The sequence below is a fragment of the Miscanthus floridulus genome, chromosome 10, assembly GCF_019320115.1.
Source record: "Miscanthus floridulus cultivar M001 chromosome 10, ASM1932011v1, whole genome shotgun sequence".
Classification (NCBI taxonomy): Eukaryota; Viridiplantae; Streptophyta; class Magnoliopsida; order Poales; family Poaceae; genus Miscanthus; species Miscanthus floridulus.
Genome location: NC_089589.1, coordinates 99,155,882 through 99,181,189, shown reverse-complemented (window position 1 = coordinate 99,181,189; position 25,308 = coordinate 99,155,882). Strand labels below are relative to the sequence as shown.

Here is a 25,308-nt window from a genome sequence, read left to right as displayed (position 1 = left end):
CAGAATCGATATCAATGAAGGCTCCAAGCCTGTGAAGCAATGGCTACGACGATTCTCACCCGACAAGAAGGCAGCAATTAAAAAAGAAATCACAAAGCTAATGGCAGTCGGATTCATCAGAGAAATCCTTCATCCAGATTGGCTAGCAAACCCAGTTCTAGTACAAAAAAAGAATACGGACGAGTGGCGCATGTGCGTCGACTACACAGATCTCAACAAACACTGCCCAAAAGATCCATTTGGGCTACCCCACATTGATCAGATAGTTGATTCAATAGCAGGATCTGCCCTATTTTCATTTCATGATTGCTATTCAGGATATCACCAGATCGCAGTAAAGGAACACGACCAGAGCAAGACATCTTTCATCACTCCGTTCGGTGCCTACTGCTACAAGACCATGTCGTTTGGACTCAAGAATGCTGGTGCCACATACCAAAGAACTATCCAAACGTGCCTTGGTGATCAGATCGGTGAAAACGTAGAGGCATACATGGATGACGTAGTAGTAAAAACAAAGAACCCGGACACACTAATTGAAGACTTAAAGCAAACCTTTGAAAACCTGAAAAGGTGGAGGTGGAAATTGAACCCAAACAAGTGTGTATTCGGAGTTCCTTCAGGACAACTACTCGGATTCTTGGTCAGTCATCGTGGAATCGAAGCCAGCGCCAAGCAAATTCGAGCCATTACAGAGATGGGCCCTCCTCGAAGTGTCAAAGATGTGCAGAAACTAACAGGCTGCATGGCGGCCCTCAATCATTTCATATCAAGACTTGGTGAAAAAGGGTTACCTTTCTTTAACCTACTAAAGAAGACAGACAAGTTCGAGTGGACATAAGAAGCCAACGAAGCTTTCAAAAGACTTAAGCCATACCTCACCTCCTCGCCCGTTCTCACACCTCCAAAGAAATACGAAGACATGATGCTATACATTATGGCAACTTCTACTGTGATCAGCACAGCGATAGTCGTAGAAAGAGAAGAAGAAGGACGCGTATATAAAGTACAACGCCCAGTATACTACATCAGCGAAGTACTATCAGAATCAAAAATCCGATACCCGCATGTGCAAAAACTACTCTACGCCCTCCTGATCACTTAACGCAAGCTTTGTCACTATTTTGAAAGCCACAAGATTACCGTGGTGACAGATTTCCCACTCGGAGACATCCTACATAATAGAGACACAACAGGGCGCATATCTAAGTGGGTAGTTTAACTTGGTCCTCTCAATATCGATTTCACCCCACGGAAGGCAATTAAATCTCAAGCCCTTGCCAATTTTGTTGCCAAGTGGACAGAAATTCAACAACCTATGTCAAATACCATCCTTGACCATTGGAAGATGTACTTTGATGGATCACTCAAGCTTGGCGGAGCTAGTGTAGGCGTTCTCTTCATCTCTCTAGATGGAAAACAACTCAAGTATGTCCTTCAGATATTATGGCAAGCTACAAACAATGAAGCAGAATACGAAGCCCTCATCCACGGGCTCTGAGTGGCAATTACCCTTGGAATCAAGCGATTACTCGTATATGGCGATTCAGCAGTAGTCATCAACCAAGTCAACAAAGATTGGGACTGCACCAAAGAAAACATGGGCGCTTACTGTGCTAAAATACGAAAACTCAAAAAACATTTTCAAGGATTAGAAATTCTACATGTCCTGCGCGATTCTAATATTGCAGCAGACGTCCTCGCCAAGCTCGGATCGGATAGGGCAAAGGTCCCACCCGACGTATTCATAGAGGAGTTATCAGCTCCCTCTATCAAACAACCCGGTGAGATAACCCCTGAACTCCCAGCTAAAGGCACCCAAATTTTGGTAATCACCACCTCATGGACCCAGGTTTTTATCGATTATATCAAAGAGAACAAGTTGCCAGCAGATAAAGTGGAGGCTACCCGAGTTGTTCACAGAAGCAAGAACTATGTCCTAGTAGGGGACAAGCTATACAGAAGAGCCGCATCATCAGGAGTACTCCTAAAATGTGTCTCGTTTGAAAAAGGCAAAGAGATCTTAGATGAAATACACTCAGGTTGCTGTGGAAATCATGCTGCTTCAAGAACACTAGTCGGCAAAGCATTCCACATCGGACTCTACTGGCTAACCGCTTTGAAAGATGTAGAAGAACTCATCAGAAAATGCAAAGGTTATCAAATGTTCGCAAGACAAGCTCATATACCAGCTCACAATCTCATCTGCATCCCTCCCGCTTGGCCTTTCTCCTGCTAGGGGCTGGATCAAGTAGGACCTCTCAAGAAAGCAAAGGGCGGTTTTGAGTACATCTTTGTAGCAATTGACAAGTTCACCAAGTGGATTGAATACAAACCACTCGCAAAATATAGCGCAGCCAAAGCAGTCGAGTTCATCCAAGACATTATGCACCGCTTCGGCATGCCCAATCGAATCATCACAGATTTGGGTTCCCCCTTCATAGATACAAAATTCCAAAGTTGGGCATAGGATTGTAGCTTCGGCATAGATTACGCATTAGTCGCACATCCAGAAGCCAACAGACATGTAGAAAGGGCTAATGGACTCATACTAGCCGGATTAAAACCAAGATTGTATGAAGAACTAGTGGACCATGGATCCAAATGGATTGAAGAATTACCCAAAGTAGTATGGGGGCTACGAACTCAAATAAGTAGAGCCACCGGATACTCACCTTTCTTCCTAGTTTACGGATCAGAAGCCATACTACCTGCCGACTTGATCTGGACATCACCAAGGATAGAACAATTTGACGAAGGAGAAGCAGAACACACCCGAAGATTAGAACTCGACAGTATAGAAGAAGTCAGAGTAAACGCTACCCTTCAATCAGCAAGATACCTCCAAGGTTTAAGACACCACTACAACAAGAATACCCAGCCTCGATCACTCCAAATCAGAGACCTAGTACTAAGAAGAATACAAAAAACTGACGGACGCCATAAACTACTCAGTCCATGGGAAGGTCCTTTTATTGTCACAAAAGTCACCGGACCAGGCACATACAAGTTGATAACTGAAGATGGAAAAGAAGTCAACAATACATGGCACATCAGCCAACTGAGAAGATTCTACGCATGAAAACAACTCAAGGAAGAATATATATACAAGCCACAAGAGATCAACGTTCATGATCAATAAAGATGGTGTTCCTCAACAACATATGTCTTATTATGGCTTTCCCAAAGTTGTTTTCACTAAGCATATCAATGTTCATGATCAATAAAGATGGTGTTCCTCGACAACATATGTCTTATTATGGCTTTCCCCCACTTGTTTTCACTAAGCATACCGGCCGAGAGCAAAAGAGCTGAAAAGATGCTTGACCCCACCGATGAGGGTAGCTAATAAGCTAACACCCGAACCAAAAAGCAAAATGGCTGAAATTATGCCTGAGCATATCGACCGAGAGCAAAAGAGCTGAAAAGATGCTTGAGCCCGCCAATGAGGGTAGCTAATAAGCTAACACCCGAACCAAAAAGCAAAATGGCTGAAATTATGCCTGAGCATATCGGCCGAGAGCAAAAGAGCTGAAAAGATGCTTGAGCCCACCGATGAGGGTCGCTGATAAGCTAACACCCAAACCAAAGAGCAAAATGGCTTAAATTATGCGTGAGCCTACCGACCGAGAGCAAAAAAGCTAAAAAGATGCTTGAGCCCGCCGATGAGGGTAGCTGATAAGCTAACACCCGAACCGATCATGAGTTGTTTTCACAACTAGGGAAAGAGCTAGATGCTGGCCACACCCCGAGTTAAGCAAAAAGCTGAAAACATGCTTGAGCTCACCGGACGAAAGCAATGAAACTAAAGATGCTTGAGATCGCCGGTCCTAAGTCTTTTCAATACTGACAAGAACAAAAAGGCAAATATCTACATACCCCGAGTTGTTTACATGGCATAGATGAAAGCAAGACAAACACTCGAGAAATCAAGGGACTCTGACAAGACAACGATCTACATACCCCGAGTTGTTTACACGGCGCAGATAAAAGCCAAATAAGCACTCAACAAGTCAAGGCTTAGATAAAAGCCATACAAACGCTCGACCTATCAAGGAATTATCCTACAATGGATGAAAGAACACGACCACTCTAAACTGCGAATGCACGCCACGCCCAAGAAATGACTACTCAGAAAAAATTCTGATCACTTGGACAACTCATTTGAAGAATAAACAAGGCAAAGACATCCAGGCAAAGAAGACATCAACAAAAATAAAGAATCTTCATTCAAAACAAAATATAATATCCTATTACAGAGGCTGGAGTACAAAGGTCAATTACATCAAGCATCGTCATCAGGAGAAGAAATATCAATATTAAGATTATCCACAATCCTACTGGCTAAATCTTCGACCTTAGGCTCCACCTTTTCAACGGCATCCAGATATTCTTGACTCGGCTTCCTCTGCAATCTTGGACAAAGGCACCTCCGGAGCAAGAACCTGGACCTGGGCAAGAACATTTCTGGTACATAGTTGGGCGCACCTCTTCACGAACTCCTGCAAACGGGTCAGAACTTGAGGAATAAACTGAGCCCAAGATTGACCATCATCTGTTGGAGTCCGGAGGAGATCGGCTACTGACCTAAATGATTTCCACAAAGCATTCTAGTTCTCAGTAGCTGTCGCCAACTTGCCAGTCAAGACTTCAATAGTTTTTTGGACCTACACAAGATCCCTGTCAGCTCCACGCCAAATCAACTTGGCAAGCATGAGTTCTTCTTCAGCACGAGTAATTACTTCCTCAGCCTTGTTGTGACTGTTGCGAACAAGTATCTTCATTTCCTCAATACCCTCCGAGAGCTTCTGCTTGTCAACTCATAGAGCTAGACCAGGCACCAAAAAAACAAGTCAGCAGAAAGGGAAATTTGAATACAAAAGGAAACAAAAAAACCCGCAATACCATTGCACTCATTCTTCATGGCCTCCACATTCTTCAAGGCCTCCTGGACAGCAGCATCCCTCCGCTTTTTTGCCTCAACCACCTAGGCATGGAGAGCCTATTCCTCCCTTTGGTGCGTTTGACGCTCTGTCTCCATCTCAGCCCAATAGAGGTCAAGCTCTATTTTTAGGGCACTAACCTCAGAAGACAACTTTTTCTCGGTTTCAGATGAGAAAAAGAAGCCAGTATGATCTCGAGAAAAAGACTGAACAAAAAGAGAGAGAGAGAGAAAAATAAGACATAAGAACAGAAGAAAGACGAACATCCAAAGAAAGAACTTCAGAAAAACTTACCTGGAGTTTTCCCCAAAAGAAGTCGCAAAGGTTCCCCAGGCAGCGGTCAGCTCTGACAACCGATGAGTGGCATTGAATTGTTGCACCACATCATCATCCAAACGATGACCACCAGTAGCAAGAGGAGCAGAGGGAGAAGCTGACCGATGCGAAGAAGACAGGACCAGGACCGTATCCTGGGAAGCCTCGGCTACCCCCTCAGATGGAGCCACCTCCACGGCCAGGGTCACCCCCGGAGTCAGCAAATCCGCAACAGCGTGATTGCCAGGGAACCCTATCTCCCTCACAGCCACCTCGCCAACCGTACATTCTGAGTCCCGAGACTCAGCACACAGGGACGCACCAGAGGACTGACAAGAGGTCGACTGAGGGTTAAGGGAAGGCGAGGGTCTGCAAGATGATAAGGAAACTCGACGATAAGAATATGAATCAGAAAAGAGGAAAACAGAAGCAAAGAAACATAACCAAGATTCACTCACTTAGCTATCTTCTTCTTCATAAAACCCCCAAGACCAATAGAAGACCTTAGAGGGGGATCTATAGCAGCAAAAATATCACCACCACTCTACGACAGGAGTGGTGTGGTCGGTACCGGAGCCCTAGAAGAACTCGAGCTCGACGACCGCTTACTACAAGAGAACAAGACCAGAGTTAGAACAAAAAGAGGTGTTCAACAACAGAAAAACAAGAAAACAACTCACCGGCGCATGACAAGGGCCACATCATCATCCTCATCTACCTCACTCTCAAACAAGCCAACCACAGCGCCATCTGAAAAAGGAGAAAAGTACTCGGTTAAAGGCACAAACAAGCAACAAAAAGACAAAACGTATTAATATGCTCACCTAGGAGCACGCTACCTATAACTTGAGTACCTGGATGAGTACTCGACTGTCGAGACTTCTTTGTACCAGACAAACTAGAAGAAGAACAATCCGCTCGCCCCCTTTTCCGACACTACGAGGAGCTCAAGGAACTGGACGAGTAACATACTCAACATATGCATCAAAGAACTACAGAAGAAACACCAGGAAACATCGTGGTGGTTTGAAACTTACTGGTTAAATATGCCCCAGCAAGACTCTCCCAGTCTCCACCATGGCAGGGCGGTCATTAAGGGGGAACGGATCAACGAAGTTATGCCCCAATTCCTATAAAAGAGTAAAACAACCAGACGAGAAAGATTAAGCAAAAAGTGAAAACACCAAAGGAAATACAAAAAGTACCCGCATAAGAAAAAACAACTCACAGCAGGAGGCGAGTTGTCAGCACAATACTCAGGGACAGCATACGGGACGATGCTTACTCCTTTCAACATCTTCTGAAGGCGCTCGAGCACCTCCTCATCAGTCAACTCAAGGGCAGGGACCATACGAGAAGGGTCCTCCACCCTAGAGTACTCAAAACCATAATTCTCTCGCTCCTTCAGAGGTTGAACATGGCGGCGAAGAAAACTAGAAACGATCCCGAAGTCGGTCAAGCCTTGTTGTTTCAGTGTACATATCCCCTCAAGAAACGGCTTGATCGCCTGGAGCTCATCCATCGTCAGGAGATTTTTATCCCATCGATCATTAACCATGGGACTAGAACTAGAATGAACAGCAAGAGGAGGAATCATATTGGCAGCATAAAACCAGTCGGCACGCCAATCCCTCACAGAATCAACTAAGTCATAATCAAAGAATTTACTCTTACGACCCTGATGAAACTGAATCCCACAGCCACCAAGAACATGGGTGTCGTCGCTGCGGGGTTGGGGCTTCAGACGGAAGAAGTAACGAAAGAGAGAAAGAGAAGGAGGAATTCCAAGAAAAGTTTCACAAAGATGAACAAAAACAGAAAGATGAAGGACAGCATTGGGAGTGAGATGGTTCAATTTAATCCCAAAATAACTGAGAAATCAATGAAGGAAAGCAGAAGCAGGAAGGCAGAGTCCAGCATGGATAAAGGAGACAAAAAGAACAATCTCACCAGGGCCTAGAGTTGGGACCCGATGCTCGCCTGGAGCTTTCCAATCAGCAAACTCCTTGCCCTGGATCAGACCATCACTGACAAGCTCGCACAACTAATCCTCAGTCGTAGTCGGAGCCGGCTAGATCTTCTGAGCAGCCCTCATGGCCATGAATTCTTGATTTTCAATCACAGAAAGCGATGCCTCCTCGTCTACAAAGGTTGCCTAGGACTTGCTCGCTGATTTCTTCCTACCCATATACTAGCAAAAGCAAGGTAGCAAAAAGGAACCCGGACACAACTAGGCTCTGGAACGACTACATGTTCCAAATTGCTACTTGATAGAACAAACCGCATTCGGCTACACTATTTTCTTCAAAGGACGAACGCAGTACATTTAAGGCGGAAGTCAGCAGCACGGCGAGACAACATGGACTAGGGAAGGCTTGCAGGCATCTGTCTACCCAAGTCTGATATGATGCCGGATCAGGCATTGATCTGCACCGGACAGTCACAGTGCAGGCAAGGGGGATCCACTGAGTGTAGCCCTCGCGCCTCTTGCTATTTGGAATAAAAAGTTGGATGGTCCTGAATCTTATGTTTTTTGAAAACTCCTGTCTTGAAGAATTCTTCTGAGTGATGTGCGCTTTTTTTGAAGAAAAAAGTGCACTCACTGAGTGTAGCCTCCGAACCTCTTGCTATTTGGAACAAAGAGTTGGAGGGTCTTGAATCTGAGTTGTTCAAAGAACTGAAAACCTCTCCTGTTGCAGCCCCCGAGCATATATCTAGGTTCTTTTATTAAAAAAGAACTGGATCTTGGCATATTCTCTGGTAGTCTGCTGTTGTCAGATGTAGTTGTATGGTGGTGGTTGAGTGTAAATGTTGTTTGTTCATGAGTTGTATAGTGTTGGTATATTCTTCCGAATATGCTTGTTCTTGAGTACTGTTCCTTCACGCCAGGGTCCTCTTTCATTGAATTCTGTCTTTTCACTATGTCCTTTGTTAGGTTTGTTCCGTTGATGCTCCCGGTCCATGTGCACCGCTTCTTTGGTCTATAAATACCCTCCTGGTATGCTGTTTTGATTCATCGAGCATTTTACCCTCTAGCTCCTTGTTCCAAATAGCAAGAGGCTCAGGGGCTACACCCAGATGGGAGTACTTTTTTTCCAAAAGAAAAGGTACACCCCACCCGAAGATCTCACGAAGCGCTACACGGTTTCGCTCAAGAAAGCACTCGGACGACGCTTGTTCCTGCTCGGCAAGACTTGAAGGAACAAGACAAGGCTTCCAGAGCTCAACCATGAAGTGCTCGGGGGCTTGTCGATGCAGGACCCATGGGATACACCTCAAGGAAGAGAGAAGATCTAGTCTAACTAGGATTCTTTCCATGTAATCTTAGTAGTAGTATTATTCTATAATCCTACTAGGAACTCTCATTGTAAACCGACTAGGACTCTGGCCTCCTAACTATATAAAGGAGGGCGGGGTTCCTAGAGAGACAACACCCCTCGATCCGGTGCTTAGAATGCCACTGAAAGGAGTACTTTTTTTCAAAAAAAAGGTACACACCACCCGAAGATCTCACGAAGCGCTACATGGTTTCGCTCAAGAAAGCACTCGGACGATGCTTGTTCCTGCTCGACAAGACCTGAAGGAACAAGACGAGGCTTCCAGAGCTCAACCATGAAGTGCTCGGGGGCTTGTCGATGTGGGACCCACAGGATACCGCTGTCACCACCTGCCAACTACCACAATCTATCCAGGGATCTAGCCATACCAACAGGCAAGATATAGCCTAAGCACCACGCTTAATCTATAAACTCATTGTTTTGATCTGGGCACCGGTGAAATAAGATCAAAACACCCTAACTAGACGGTAGAACAAGTACTAATGATGAACAAACTAAACACTAAGATAATAATGATGCAAATGCTAAAGGACAAGCACCTATGCTCACAAATGATAAACAAGAGCAAGACATGACTCGAACTAAGCAGAGCTATGGTACTGAATAAAGTACTTGACAAAGTAAAGTACTAAATAAAGTAAATGCTAAAAGAAAGATTACAAAGGAGCTATATCAGACCAGAAGACTCTTCTAGACTCCGAGGCGAGCTCTGCTTGACTCTATCACTACTAGCTAGCTACTACTTCTAAGCTACTACTCTTGGAGAGCTTCTAAAGAGCTTTGAATGCCTTGAATGCTTGAGTGATGATCTCCACTGAGCTCCAGTGCTCCTTTTATAACGCGTAGAGGGCATGGGGGTACTTGTTGGTGAAGGAGAGGTGGTGGAGAGGTAGGGTGGAATCGGTCGATATTGGGGGGCGTCGGCCGACCGTTCATCCCATCGCCTTACCATCCAACGGTGCTTGATAGCCCCTGGAGGTGGTTGCATGGCAGGTAGGTCGGTTGTCATGGTCAGAATGGCGGTTTGGAGGTTGGTTTGGCCCCTCCAAGTGAATGACGGTGGGCCCATGGATCCGTGGGAGCTCAACCTCTATTGATATTTATTAACGCAAGCAGAAAAGATCTGCAAGCGCACTGATACCGCTGTAGCTTTCACCCAGAAGTATTCCAAGTATCGTATCCATAGGGAAACATGTGAGATTAACTACAATCTAACTTAACCAGGAGTAGCAACAAGACTTAAGATAACAGCAGTATAGAGGAGATCACAAAGGTCTTCTAGTTCTAATGTTGGTAAGCTATGTCTTCTATTGTTCAATTCTAGGGATGTTACTAAGGAAAACACAAGCAAAGTATGTTCCTATAGTAACTAGGTCCTGCTCGGCCTACAAACAGGCGGTGGACTACAAAGGATTAAACGTGGCTATAAGAGTCACCCTCATGAGCTACCGCCAATTTGGAATGTAGGGTACATCCATGAGTAACCGAGTCTAAGCACCATGCTTACACTATGAATACTACTTTAACCTATGGCTAATAGATTAAAGAACTCAAAAGAGTTGCAAACCTAAAGAACAATATAAACACGATATTTACTTGAATCAAAAATTGATTACCAGAGAAATCTTAGATGCAAGCTTAGGTAGAACTTGAATCTGCCAAGGCACAAGCCATAGAGAAAGCATCGACAGGCCGATACTACCTCCAAACACTTCCTTCACTCTCTATATCACTATTTCTAATTACAAGACTAGATCCTATGGAGGAGTAATCTTCTATTGATAGCTGGCTCTGATCCTAATGAGGAGGATATGAATTAGGGTTTTAGGATGGCTCTCCTAGAGGGGCTACAGGGGCATATATATAGGGTGCAATGTCAATTATGGACCCTCGGATCAAACCGACCTTAAACAACAGCATAGATTTGATCCTTAAGGCGATGGGGAACCGACGTATGAAGGAGGGGATGACCTATGGGACCCATAGGCTGGCCAGCCTAGTGGTGGGGCTAGCCAGCCCCCTTGTCAGCCTCTTGGCTCGATCTTCAGTGAGTTGTCTTCTGGATGCTTCTAGAGTCTTCCTAAGTCAATTTCGTCATGGATAAACGTGATTTACTTTGACGAATAGGTCCACCTTGATGGTTTTCTGATTAAATCCTCCTGCAAACATAGATTCAACAATACTCATGGAATTTATTAGTTTAAACCCTAAACCTATGTTTGGTGACAGAATTATGTATATATGCATGATATGTTGATGGTTTATAATTGATGTTAAGGACCATCAACAACCTCCATCCTTAGATCAAACCAACATGGATCAAGCGTGGTGATGACTCCTGGAGGTGCCACCTTGCATATCACGTAGATCAGTGATGTGGCAGGCCAGGTGGGGCATTGGGTGATGCCCTTAGGCGTTGGCCTACGTGGCACTATGGGCCCATGGCCCTTGCCACGTCCCATTGTCTCCTATGCACGTCATTTGTCTATTTTTGTGATTTTTCCTGCATATAAATATTTTTTCCAAGTACAAGTGGAACTAGGTGAATTTTAAACATAATATGGCACATGTGATGTTGTTTTACCTTGAATTGGGTGGAATGTTGATGGTCAAATTGGGTGTTTAGTGACCATCAACAAGCTCCCCCAAGCTACCCCTTTGCTTGTCCCGAGCAAAGATGCGGGTTTAGCATGTTGGATCAGGAATTGCTTCAATGTAACGCCCTGCAAAAACTCATATACAAACCAATACTATCTCTTGAGTTGAGCAAGTTAGTGTTAGAAAATCACCATCAGTCTTAGCCATATGGGGCTTATAGCTTTCACCTTGACATAGGTAGTTGCAAGATTAGCATAGCACAAATAGAAACTTTCTTCCCTGTTTTGGTTTAGCCAAGACTTTTTGGAGGTTTTCAAGATTTTGAAAGAAAAACTTGCCTAAGTTCCTCAAATGGTACACTCAATCTCTCAATGGTGTTTGAATCCTCCCCAAGGCCAAAAGATCTTAGCCTTTCTCCTACTCTAAGGCTTATGTGGAGTTCATAGGTAGGGAGTAAAAAGCAAGGCTTACTTGAATTGAATTTATTTCTAAGTCAAACACTTGGATCACAAGGAGCAACAAGTCATACAAAATGATCAAGATGTGCAGGTGTGTGGTATTTTGTGGAAGTGGTACTCCTTTTGAGAACTTCCCCTCCTCTAGCTTCTGTTGAGAGAGCATGGCTACCTTATTCTTTCTCTCTCTTTTTTGAACTATATAGCCTTTTGCTCTTCTCTCTCTCTCTTTTTTGGTAGCCCATGCCTCTCTTTATAATGATAGACAACTAGAGGGGGTATTAACATATGTCTCTTATCGAGCAAGGGGTGCATAAATATGGAATGGTGGTTGCATACTTCTAGTGTAGAAGTAGCACATATATATTTGGAGTGTACATGATCTTGATCAAAGGGTATGACAAGTTTCTCTACTCAAATCGATAAGGCTTGACAAAGCTCAAAACAAACAAGCAGCTTTTTGTGTAGGCTTATCATATTAGAAAGCATATATTTGGTGCTGGTAGGAATTTTTTTCACCATTGAGGAACTTCTAGCAAGGATTTTTATCTTTTTGTAAGAACAAAACTCCAGGTTGTCTCAACTATTCCTCAGACAAGTTAAAAGGTTTACTCTAATCTCTGTCACACATATCTCACAAAAGCCTATACTTGGTTCTAGCATTCGCAACCCACAAAAGCAGTCAACATAAGATGAACTCTAATCTTGTATGCTCAAAACTTGAGAAGTAAAGGGTTGTATAACAAGCTTTTGCAAAGTATCACAGAGCAATTATTCATCATTTCCAAAATGTATTTGAACATCAATTTTTGGAGCAAGAGTGTTTAAGGCAGCTTTAATGATTCTCCTCTACAATGGTTATAATAGCATAGTTGTATTCACATTCTATTATCATTATTATGCTAGTATTGTTATTGTATATATCATGCATATATATATATATATTTTTCAATACAAAGAATTAATGTAGATAAAAGAGAAGGTGTGAATAACTTCATACCTAAGCGGGAGAGGTTCTCCCCCAAGCTTGCCTTTTGCGGAGGTTGGAATCTTCTTCTCGAGCAACTCTTCTCGAATCTTTCTTCATTTATTACTACAATAATTTATTACTAAACCTATTTATTATGAGATTTATTTTATTGGATTTTTTATATTATTATGAATTTATGCTAAATGCTAGTACTTCATAAGTACCTTTATTGAAAATGTAAACATGCAACTAATAACCTAACATGTAATGCAAAGTTGAAAAGGGAAATATGCAAATGCAACCTATACTAAATGCAATGGAAATGCAGTAAAAAGCGTACCTTCTAGTATCGGCTCATGGCTGTTCTTCCTTGCATGGGGGTTCTTCTTCCTTGTACGGGAATTCTTCCTCCTTGTTTTCTTCAGGGATGTTCACAGGATCAGGCAACGGTGATGTAGACGATGCTTCTTTCTTCTTGCGCCATGTCCCTCGTGGCTTTGGCTTATTCTTGCCAGGCTTTTCCTTCTCCTCAGTTGGCTTTGGCTTTCTGGTTCTTCTCTTCTTTGGTTGCTTCTTTTGTTCCTGTTTCTCATAAAAGACATGTTTTCCAGAGGCTAAAGCAAATGTTTCTTTCCTTCCATCTAAGTGGAATTGAATTCGCCCAGATGCACATATATACAAGCATTAGCGGTATTAAGGAAAGGACAGCCAAGGATGAGGGGTGCATCCTTGCTAATTCCCATATTTAATATCATGAAATCTGCAGGGACATAAGAATCTCTAACTCTGACCAAAAGATCTAGGGCTATCCCTTCTACATAGCACACTAACTAATTAGCTAGTTGCATATAGACAAAAGTTGCAGCTAAATAAGTGTAAAACAAGTTTTCATAAATTTCCTTAGACATTATGTTTACACTAGATCCAAGATCATAAATTGCATTTTCAAAAATATGAGGACCAATAGAGCAAGTAATAGCAAGACTTCTAGGATCACCTTTCTTAATAGGAACACCCCAACCATCGAAACCAAAATCATAACTTGATGTGATGAGGTTGGCGGTCTCCATGAATTCTTTAGGCTTGCTAGGAATTCTTCCTTTCTCAAAAGATGAGATAGTAGCTGCTAATTGGGTTTCTAGCATCTTATTAAAGCTAAGTTGATTCTTTGTAGCCAAAGAAAAATCATCCAATTTAGCATTTATGTTTTCCAACATCTTGTCATTAGCATGGAGTTTCTTATTTATACTATCAGTCATTCTACTTTGATTATAGACAAGATCTTTAAGGAAAGGATAATTATTACCTTGATTACTCAGACATTACGAATAATTATTGTAACTATTACCTCCTTGGTTGTTGGAGTGCTGATTCTATCCTTGATTTTGAGGATGAAAACTATTGTCATTGTTGACAAAGTTGAGGTCTTCATGGGTCTCAGTGCAAAAATTGCCTGAATGTCCGTTCTCTCCACAAACTTCACAAGTCATATGAGTGTCCATGGCTTGTACAGTTTCTTGGCACTCATTTTCTCCCAATTTTCTAGTCTTTTTACGAGCAGATCTACCTTGGCTGCAAGCATGTCAGCTTCTTTAAGAGAATGCATACCTCGTTTGCGGGGCTATAGTTGTTCATCACTACATCCTTGGTTGGAAACCATCTTCTCGATCAATGCCTTGGCATCTATGACATTAAGCGAAAAGAATGCTCCTCCAGTGGCAGCATCTAAATGGCTCCTATCCAACGGAACTAAGCCATGGTAGAAGTTCTCGATCAAAAGCCAGTCTTCCATACCATGGTGTGGGCATGTGGCGACATACTCTTGAAGTCGTTCCCAGGCTTCAGGAATCGATTCATCAGCTTGTTGTTGAAAGCTAGAGATTTTGTTGCAAAGAGCATTGGTCTTACCTATCGGGAAGAACATAACTAGGAAATCATTGGAACACTTGTCCCATGTATATACAGCATTGCGATTCGAGTAAAACCATTGTTTCACTTTTCCCAACAAGGAGAAGGGGAAAAGACGAAGACGCATGGCCTCTTGGGTCACTCCCTTAATGGTACAGGTACTACAAATCTCCAAGAAGTGTTGGAGATGTGCATTAGCATCTTCGTGGGCTTTCCACAGAAAAGACTAGCTTGCACCATTGTGATGAATTCGAGCTTAAGCTCAAAGTGAGTGTCAGCATTGATGATGCCAGGACCAATGGCTACATTAGCAGCCGAGGGGGTAGAAAACTCACGGAGGGTCCTATTAGCCATGACCGTGCTAGGAAAAAAAGAAGGCAACTAAAAAGAAAATGAAAAAGGAAAAGAAGGTTGCTAAGATAGGGACCTAGTTAGCAGAACCTAGCGACAGATTGGTAACACGCACCAGTTTCCTTCCCTAGCAATGGCGCTAGAAATGCTTGTTGATGGTTTATAACTATGTATATAGGAAAGGGGATTCCGCAAGCACATACAACTATCATGTAGCACTAGTGTCAAATTTATATTTTCCCAAAGGAAGGTGGTTAGGCATGTCAGGGGACGTGTCTAGGTAGACTAAGTAGGTAAGTTTAGGAAAACTAGGGTCATGGATGAGGTATGTAAAAGAAAAGATAAAAGGATTGATCACACAAATGGTGGTAACTAGAAGCATAGTGTAGCTAAGTGTAAGAAGCAGAGTATGTAATCTTAAAGCAACAAAAGTAAATTAATGATAGTGAGAATGTCTTTAGTACGAGGGGCGTACTTGCCCTAAATTCAATCAGGCACAAAGCACTATGAGCCATACGTTTTAATAACTAGACCCAACATGGTGGAACATAGAGGAAGGATAGGGCTATCACCACCTACCAACTACCACAATCTTTCTAGGGATCTAGTTGTACCTATAGGCAAGATATAGCCTAAGCACCACGCTTAATCTATAAGCTCATTGTTTCAATCCAAGCTCCGGTGAAATAAGATCGAAACTCCCTAACCAGAAAGTAGAACAAGTACTAATGATGAACGAACTAAACACTAAGATAATAATGATGCAAATGCCAAAGGACAAGCACCTAGACTCACCAATGATAAACAAGAGCAAGACAGGACTTGAACTAAGCAAAGCTATATTACTGAATAAAGTACTTCACAAGGTAAAGTACTAAATAAAGTAAATGCTAAAAGAAAGATTACAAAGGAGCTATATTAGACCAAAAGACTCTTCCGGACTCCAAGGGGAGCTCCGCTCTACTCTATCACTACTAGCTAGCTACTACTCTTAGAGAGCTTCTAGAGAGCTTTGAATGCCTTGCATGCTTGAGTTATGATCTCAACCGAGCTCTAGTGCCCCTTTTATAGTGTGTAGAGGGCATGGGGGTACTTGTTGGTGAAGGAGAGGCGGTGGAGAGGCAGGGTGGCGTCGGTCGACATAGGGGGCGTCGACCGACCGTTCAACCCACCGCCTTACCATCCAACGGTGCTTGATAGCCCATGGAGGTGGTTGCATGGTAGGTAGGTCGGTTGTCATGGTCAAAATAGCAGTTTGGAGGTTGGTTTGGCCCCTCCAAGTGAATGACGGTGGGCCCCTGGATTCATGGGTGCTCAACCTCTATTGATATTTATTAACACAAACAGAAAAGATCCGCAAGCGCACGGATACTGCTGTAGCTTTCACCCAGAAGTATTCCAAGTATCATATCCATAGGGAAACATGTGAGATTAACTACAATCTAACTTAACCAGGAGTAGCAACAAGACTTAAGATAACAGGAGTATAGAGGAGATCACAAAGGTCTTCTTGTTCTAATGTCGGTAAGCTATGTCTTCTATTGTTCAATTCTAGGTATGTTACTAAGGGAAACACAAGCAAAGTATGTTCCTATTGTAACTAGGTCATGCTCGGGCTACAAACAGGAGGTGGACTACAAAGGATTAAATGAGGCTATAAGAGTCACCCTCGTGAGCTACCACCAATCTAGAATGTAGGGTACATCCATGAATAACTGAGTCTAAGCACCATGCTTACACTATGAATACTACTTTAACCTATGGCTAATAGATTAAAGCACTCAAAAGAGTTGCAAACCTGAAGAACAATATAAACATGATACTTACTTGAATCAGAAGTTGATTACCAGAGAAATCTTAGATGCAAGCTCAGGTAGAACTTGAATCTGCCAAGGTACAAGCCATAGAGAAAGCATCGACATGCCGATACTACCTCCAAACTCTTCCTTCACTCTCTATATCACTATTTCTAATTACAAGACTAGATCCTATGGAGGAGTAATCTTCTCTTGATAGCTGGCTCTGATCCTAATGAGGATGATATGAATTAGGGTTTTAGGATAGCTCTCCTGGAGGGGGGTATAGGGTGGCGTCAGCCGACATAGGGGGGATCGGCCGACATAGGAGGGCATCGGCCAACCGTCCATCCCACCGCCTTGCCATCCAACGGTGCTTGATGGCCCTTGGAGGCGGTTGCATGGTAGGTAGGTCGGTTGCTGCGGTTAGAATGGTGGTTTGTAGGTCGGTTTGGCTCCTTGAAGCGAATGACGGTGGGCCTGTGGATCCGTGGGAGCTCGACCTCCATCCTTGGATCAAACTAACATGGATCAAGCATGGTGATGACTCCTAGAGGGGCCACCTTGCATATCATGTAGATCAATGACATGGTAGGCCAGGTGGGGCATTGGGCGACGCCCTTAGGCGTCGGCTAACATGGCACTGTGGGCCCACAGCCCCTGCCACGTCCCATTGTCTCATATGCACGTCATTTGTCATTTTTTGTGATTTTTCCTGCATACAAATATGTTTTCCATGTACAAGTGGAACTAGGTGAATTTTAAACATAATATGGCACATGTGATGTTGTTTCACCTTGAATTGTTGGAATGTTGATGGTCAAATTGGGTGTTTAGTGACCATCAACACCGTCTAGATAAGCGAATGCCTCAAATAACCTAACAAAGACGATCATGGTGGATACCTAGTCATGTCCTCAGGGTGGGTCCCTGATCAAGCGCTCTTCGCTAGTGCTGCCTTGGGCCGTGGCCACCCTTGCACCCTCTGCAGACGGAGGGCTCTTGGATTTACTCCTAGCCCTCTTGCTCTCTAGAAGGGAGAAGTTGTTGGGATCCCTTTTGCGATCGGTGCTTTCTCTTCTCCACTTGAGGGGCCGGTCGGGCGGCCGGTGTCTTCCTAGGTTTCGCTGGCCCCCGTGTTGTGTCCTCCTTTGTTTTCTTCCACCGAGTCATCCTTGACTTGGGGGTGGGGATCTTCTTGGGGACAGCCTTCTCCTGTGGCTACCTCTCCCCAACCACTACCTGCTCCTAGGCAGTCTTCTCCCCGACCCTTGCCTGTCCCTCGACCAGTTCATCCATGGCCCTAAAATGCTTAGGGGCTAGGGCTTAGGGAGCTCCCGAGGTGTCCCCCTTGTCATTGCTCAGATCAATGCTTCCTAGGACAATTCCGATACTAGGGAGCGCCTGACAACACAAGAGATCGAGTTAACCTGACTATTTAGGGAAGCAAGTCTAAAGAGACCTAAGCCACTCACCCCTAGGTGGTGGATGCTCGATGCTATTTGGCTATGGGACACCTTCCCAGTTGGCCTGATCCATGCCAAGGATAAACTTCACCCGGCGAGTGATCCCTTCCTCTGGTACTTCTAGAAAAAACATGGCAAGGTTAAAATCAAACAATCAAAGGGGTAATATTTCTGAATAAGAACAAAGTCAGGATGGGGCATCTAACCTACCACTGACTCTCTGTTCGGATATGCAAAGGTCTCAACCACGTGTGCGGCAGAACACGCTCAATATGACCTCGCATCTTCTTAGTCATGATGGGGTCGAATACCTGGCTTCACTAGTCATAGGCATCCTATAATTGGCCTTGATGACATTCTTCTCCCGAAGATCAATGTAAAACCATTTCTCTGCATAGCCCTTCTAGAAGGACTTAATCAGGAACACAATGTACTCTGCCTTCGTCCTAAGGGAGAAACCGACTGACCCAAGGAATAGATTGGTGCCATGGTACTAGGGTTGCATATTGAGCTAGCTCGGCTTAGCTCGGTCCAGCTAGAGTTCACCCATTAGGCTAACGAGCCAGCTCAGCTCAACTCATTAATATTATGAGCTAGAGGGGTAGCTCAGCTCGGCTCGTTGGCGAGCTCGGCCTTGCTCGTTTAGCTCGCGAGCTACTAAAAAAATAGGACACACATGTTTATAATATTCATGCCACAATAATTCTAGAAGGTGTCTTCCACTATTATGCAACCATACATGATTAATACATATCAGGTTCATCAAAAGTATCATCCATGCAACATAGCTGGTCCATCCATGATCCATGCAGTTCCAGCATATTTACTAGTTGCTTGCCACCACAGACTTAGGAAAGTCCACAAATTCAATATAAGCATCATCATCTTCCCCTTGGAAAACAATCCATAAATCAGCATTTAAGTACCATAACAATTATAAAATCAAAATTCATATGAAATAGTTGAAAATAAGGATTACATATCAATGGAATAGGTGAACACTTCTAGGTCAGCATCATCATCTTCTGGATTCATGATCGTGGGTTGATAGGCCACAGCTTGTTTGAGCTCATGAGCAGCTCATGAGCTGGCTTGTTAAAATAGTGAGCTAGATTTCTAGCTCAGCTCATGAAAAAGTTAAAACGAGTTGAGCCGAGCCGAGCTGAGCCAAACATGAGTTGAGTGAGTTGGCGAGCCGTGAGTATTTTGTCCAGTCGTACATGGTACATGCCCGAGTAAAAGTAGCACCATAAATCGAGATAAGCCTCGATGCCAAGCCATGCCTCACATAGAAATGCAAAAACGCTAAGCATAGTGATAGCGTTGGGCAGCATCTGAGCAACCTCGATATTATAATGCCCATAGACTCGCTCCAAGAACTTGGATGGTGGCACTCCAAACCCGCATTCGCAATGAGCAGTAAAGGTGGTGATTTGGAAGGTGTCCGAGGTTGGATGATTCTCACCTTGGGTGGTAGTCCATTCATAACCTTCTGGGAGAAGACCACGCCCCCTTAGTGTCTCCAGATTTGTTTCTGATGTAGTTGAGGTGACCCAGTATTTGTTCAGTTGAACGATGACCATCGGCTCTACCATCTCCGCTAGTTCCTCGGGTTCTTCTTTTGGTTGGACCAAGGGCTGGGGCTCCTCTATGGTAGCCTCCTCGTGGGGAGCAGTGGCGTCGTGCCTAGAGCTTGAGACCATGATGATGGTGGAGGGAAAGAGTTGAGGGCAAGGGAAAAGGCAAAAAGGCAAAATGTAGAGTTTGGAAGTGCTAAGCGGGAGGATAGGCGCAGTGGTTGCCACCAAGGTGAGGCAAGGGGTTAAATGGCAGTCTGACCTGCATGATCCCTAAAAAATTGCTCAGGAGCCGTAATGTGTGCCTAGACTGCCGCGCCAATAGTTATTCACAAGGAAAACTATGATTTTTTTATTCCTAGAATAAAATCAGTGATTTGGTGCCCTATGAATAATTTGTATTTAAGATACTTTATGCCCGAGTTGAGAGCAAAGCTCCAACCCGACTATAGCATCCCAATTAGGCTATAGCTCAGGGCTACGAGTAAACTCAATGATGAGGACAAAACTGTAAAAAGAAAATATCCTGACTTTAAACCACATCCATGTGCTAAGTGCGTTGTGACTCTGCTCGTAGCGGCTCAAACACGGGACAGTTTAAAGGACATGGATGAAAAACTAAATAAAAACATCCATATTAGGAACTAGTCATTTCATTGATGATTCATAAAGATGGCTTTACAAATGATTAAACTAGAGCCCTAATCAAAGATGGTCATGGCGGACACCACATCCGATCATCACCAAGCTCCTTAAGGGCTTGGTGGTGAGATAGGATCAGCCTCGCCTCCCATTGACAAACCGCTGCCCGCGGACTCTTCCTTCTTCTCCTCCTCGTTGGCCTCCTCCTTGATGAATTCTTCCTCACTATTGCTATTGAGGATCACTAGGCCACCATCCCTCGGGATACCAATGGTCTCACGATTTAGTCCGATGAAGAGCTTCCTCGCAATCTCCTTGTCACGGCTCATGTCCGATGAGCCACCAGTGCTGGGACTGGAGGGGCTAGGGATGTCAAGGGCGGCGGAGGCAATGGAGGTGATTGGGGTGGTGGAGATGACCGGGGCAGCGGGATCAATACCCACTAGTGGGGTCAGGCCTTCTGGCTCGTCCTCGTTAGAGAGCTCGATCACCACCTTCGGTGCCGACGGCACCGGCTAGGTCAAAGGCCTGGCCGGGGACCCCGACGGAGCACCATCATCGACCCTAGCTTGTCCTCCTGGGACTACTAGGGCTAGAGGCACAGGGAGCACAACTAGAGGCAATGTCGCTGCAAGCGCTGGGGCTCCGGAGGACGTTGGGGATGGAGACACGACCACAGATGGTGGGGGCGATGGCGTAATGCCTGACAATGCCACCACGGCTGATTGGCTAGGTGAGTTGGCGAGCAGCAGATGTGGCACCTTGCAGGGATGCTTGTGGCAGACGATCTTCTTCCTCATCTTCGCTATGGTGCTGGAGAACAAAGGTTGAAGATTCAACACGATCGGGCCTGATTAGATAGGACCAAGCCGCCCTCCTAGGAATCTCTACCGCCGTCCCAATTAAAAAGGAATTAAAACTCCACCACACGCACTCATGGGGAACCAAGCCGACGCAGTGCTTTGACTGACAGATGACTGTGGGCCCCCTGGCTTGCGTGTGAAACGGGATTGATAGGACAAGATGACCTAGGGATGGCATTGGAACAAGCTCATCTCCCAATAGCGCACCTTTATTGGCTTGCACGAGATCGGGACTTAGGTCGCTATTGGTAACTCAGGCTACTTCTTGGCACCCGAACTGTAAACCACCCGACTAAGGCAATCCCAACTACTCGCAGACGACCAAGTTGCGTTTGACAGACAAGCTTGGGGGCTTATGTCGATACCATACCCCCGGGTACCCTGACTTCCATATTTCCTACTATCGACTTTGGATCAGAGAAGACCCAAAGGCTCATGACGACCCTATTCAAGGAAGGATATCTCTAGATTGAGCAAAGACTCCGATTAGGGCATGACTTCATAGCTTGTAGGGCAAGTTGATCCTAGATATAAATGGCTAGCAATATCCTCAATTGTAATCATCGACTCTCTCATAGGAATAGCTACATTGTAATCGCAATCTCGAGGAATACAATCAATACAAGAGGACCAGCTGGATGTATGGCTTTTACTCGCTTCTTGGGGGCCCGAACCAATATAAATCTCGTCTCCATCTATGATTGTTATTCGAACCAAGCGGGGTTCCCCAAGAACCAAATATCTGTCGGTAAAAAACACTGATAGGAGGCAATCGAGTTCTGCACATACTATTTGGGTCTAAATCAAATTAGTGTTCCTCTATCTTAGCATGAGGGAAGGCTACATGGCAGAGGGTGATTGGGGTAAGGTCAGTACATTTTGAGGTTGATGCTTCCTAGCAAGCTCATTTCGCCGTCCTTCGCCAAGCAAGTGTAGTTTCTCCCTATATCGAGGAGCACAAGGCAGAACTATGACCTGCAAACAGTAGCAGGTCAGACACATAGCTGGCAAAGCAACACAGAGAAAACTTTGGTCAATGGTTAAAGGAGAAATTTTTGGGTCAGCAAACTAATTCAAAGGAGCTTTATCACTTGGCGATGGGACCATCCTCGACAGTGTTCATGTACAAAGGATATGACATAAATGCATACACATTCTACATGAGAAAACAAGATGCCAAGAGCGCCAACCAAAACAGCGGTGTCCAAATCGAAGCTTATGATAGCAAAAATCATGTGCATACATACTATGGATTCATAGAAGAGATTTGGGAGCTAGACTATGGATTAGAAGAAATGAAGGTCCCTCTTTTCTGGTGCAAGTGGGTAAGAGTACCAAAAGGCGTCATGACAGACAAGTATGGTATGCGTACCATAGATTTCAAGCATCTTGCCTACCTAGATGAGCCTTTCATTTTTGCAAAAGATGTAGTCCAAGTATTCTATGGTAAAAACCTAGGTAATGGAGGCGATGGGCATGTGGTGCTTCAAGGTAAAAGGAAGATCATCGGTTGAAGATACAAACGAGGAAGAAGGGAATGACTATCGAGACATATCTGCTCTTGGTACAGATGAGGATCTCCCCCTGTTTGTGGGGGGCGACGAACCAACGTACATGAGAAGCGAACATAATGAAGCCACCTTTGTCAAGTAAATGTACCTAAATGTGAATGTAACATTTGAGTTGGATAAAAAATTGTACCTGCAGTTTGAAACATTTTAGTTTTAAACAATTATGCATGCAATTTGATCACATGTCACTAGTTCTCGCACGGTTTAGTCAATCTGCGTATCATACGGTGTAAATGTGCTGAGTGTTCTGATGCGTATCATATGGTGCACATTTCAGTTTTAAATACTTAGCGATCTCAGTGGGGGTTTCATGGCTCATTTTCCAACACATCAATATTTTAGAAACAGTGCAGAAGAGTTTCTTTGCCATAAAACTCTCTCTACTCCCATGAAACTTTCTTCATCTCTCTCTTCAGCAATACGGTGCCACATCAGTATATTTAATGCCATGAAACTCTGATAAAAAACCCCCATTGAGCCTGGCCATATCATACGATTTGGATGTGTCCGTGTGGCTACCGCAATTATGTGCTTGTTAGCATAGCGGCAGGTCAGACACATGGCTAGCAAAGCAACACAGAGAAAACTTTGTGCATGTGCGTAATTACATGCACACTTATGTGTATCATATGGTGTGCGTACGGGCCAACCATTGTACATATAGTCTATTATTAATTCATCTTAAGTTGCGGGGCACTACAAATAATATTGAAACAAATTAATAGAAAAGCAAAAGCAAAAGCAACAAAAAATCAAAAGCTAACTACATATAGTTTCTTATTCCCGTATCCCATGCAAACAACTCAAATTCTTGGGAAAGCCTGCAGTCCTCGCTGCAAAACACAAACCTTCCTTCCCATCCGTCTGCACGGCCACAGATGTCGCCTGCACACGGAAGATCACCGCTGTAACACCTCTGGTGTTTTGACCTAGCACTAAAACTTGACATGTCATCATATGCATTGCAAAGCATTCATAAAGTAGAAAAATTTGAATGCATTCACTAAATAAGCTTTATTTTATAAGTTGTTATTTTATGTGATGTGATTCAAAACTCTAAATAAAGATCATGACCACAAGGGTCAAATTTCATGTGATCATGTGAGACCATGTGTCAATTGACTCAAATAACCCTAATGGGCCATGTTACTGGTCAAAAATCAAAGTTAAGTAAAAAGGTATACAAATCAAATTTGAATTCAAATTCAAATCATAAAAGTCCTTTTTGCCCCTTTTGTCTACTTCAAAATCCATTTGGAATTTGGGGGTGTGACAAAAAGCAAAGTTGAAGCTTATTTTATAAGGATCAACTTTGGTATTCAAAGTTTTTAAAGTTTACATATAAAATTTGGAGTAATTTTGAAATGATTCAAATGCTCAAATGCACCCCAAATTCAAATTTCAAAATGGAGCCAGAATTTGAAAATGTTCATTAAATCAAAGTTGTAGAGTTTGAAAAGTTGGGCAACTTTCATTTTTGGAGATTTTCAACTTCTTTAGAAAATTTGTGAGTAATTTGCAAAATAAACACAGTGGCAATTTTGTAAATAATCCAAAAATCAAAACGGAGCCGAGCGCCACCTCCCTGCTTGCTGCCGGCGCCACGCAGCTGCCGCCGCTGATCGATTTTCGCCGCTTTCTCGCGCGGTGACACACAGCAGGCTCCATGGCGAACTCATGCGTGAGCTGTCGACACCGGACGCATCATTCTTGGCTATAAATAGGAGCACCACCGCCGTCATTCTCCTTTTTCCCCTCTGCTCTGCTCCGCCACCGATCAGCTCCGCCGCTCGCCGTAGCCGCCGTCGAACCGCGTCCATCATGCCTAGCTACACCAGTGTGATCGCCTCGACCTTGCGCTCCTCTTCGGCTTGCTTGCATCGCTTGGGTTGGCCGGAATCGCCCGGCGCAACGCGTTCTTCCCCGTGACTGGCCGGAGCTCCGCCACCATCGACCTCACCGTGGCCACGTATTTCCATCCCATCTCCGTCTTCACCAAGCACACCGGCGTGATCGTGGTGGGCTCCTGAGCGTGATGCTCGCTTTGCTTTAGCCTCTACTGCATCGTAGCCGTGGTTACACCGTGCGCTGTCGTGCCCGCGCCGCCATGGCCGGCGTGAAGCTCCCTCCGGTGCGCCTGCTGCCGTTCTGAGGGCTGCGATGGATTCGCGGGGTGGCATAGGTCGTGCTGGTGCAGTCCGTCTCGTCGAAACCTCACCGTCGGCACATTTTGCTGGTCGGAGCTGACAGCGCCGCCGTATGCTCTGTGTTGTGTCACTGACGAGCGGGACCGGCTGTCACTGAGAGAGAGAGAGAGAGAGAGAATAGTGAGATTTTGTTATTTCTGAATTTTGAATAGTGTAGTAACTTTGGAAATTTATAAGAAAATCTGTATAGCTTCAAAAATTCTAAAAATTTGTGTGTAGCTTATGTACATGTTCTAGTATGGTTTAAAAATATGAAACTTCAAATTTGAATAAATTTTTAATGTTCAAAAATTTAGTTAATTAATTGA

The 25,308-nt window shown here is 44.1% G+C and overlaps 1 non-coding gene across 1 annotated transcript; it reads left to right on the top strand.

Annotated features, from left to right (window-relative positions):
• Positions 1 to 14,409: 14,409 nt before the first annotated feature.
• LOC136490532 (small nucleolar RNA R71) lies at positions 14,410 to 14,516 on the top strand. The gene has a single exon (XR_010767811.1). It is a non-coding gene; the product is annotated as a small nucleolar RNA R71 (small nucleolar RNA).
• Positions 14,517 to 25,308: the final 10,792 nt, after the last annotated feature.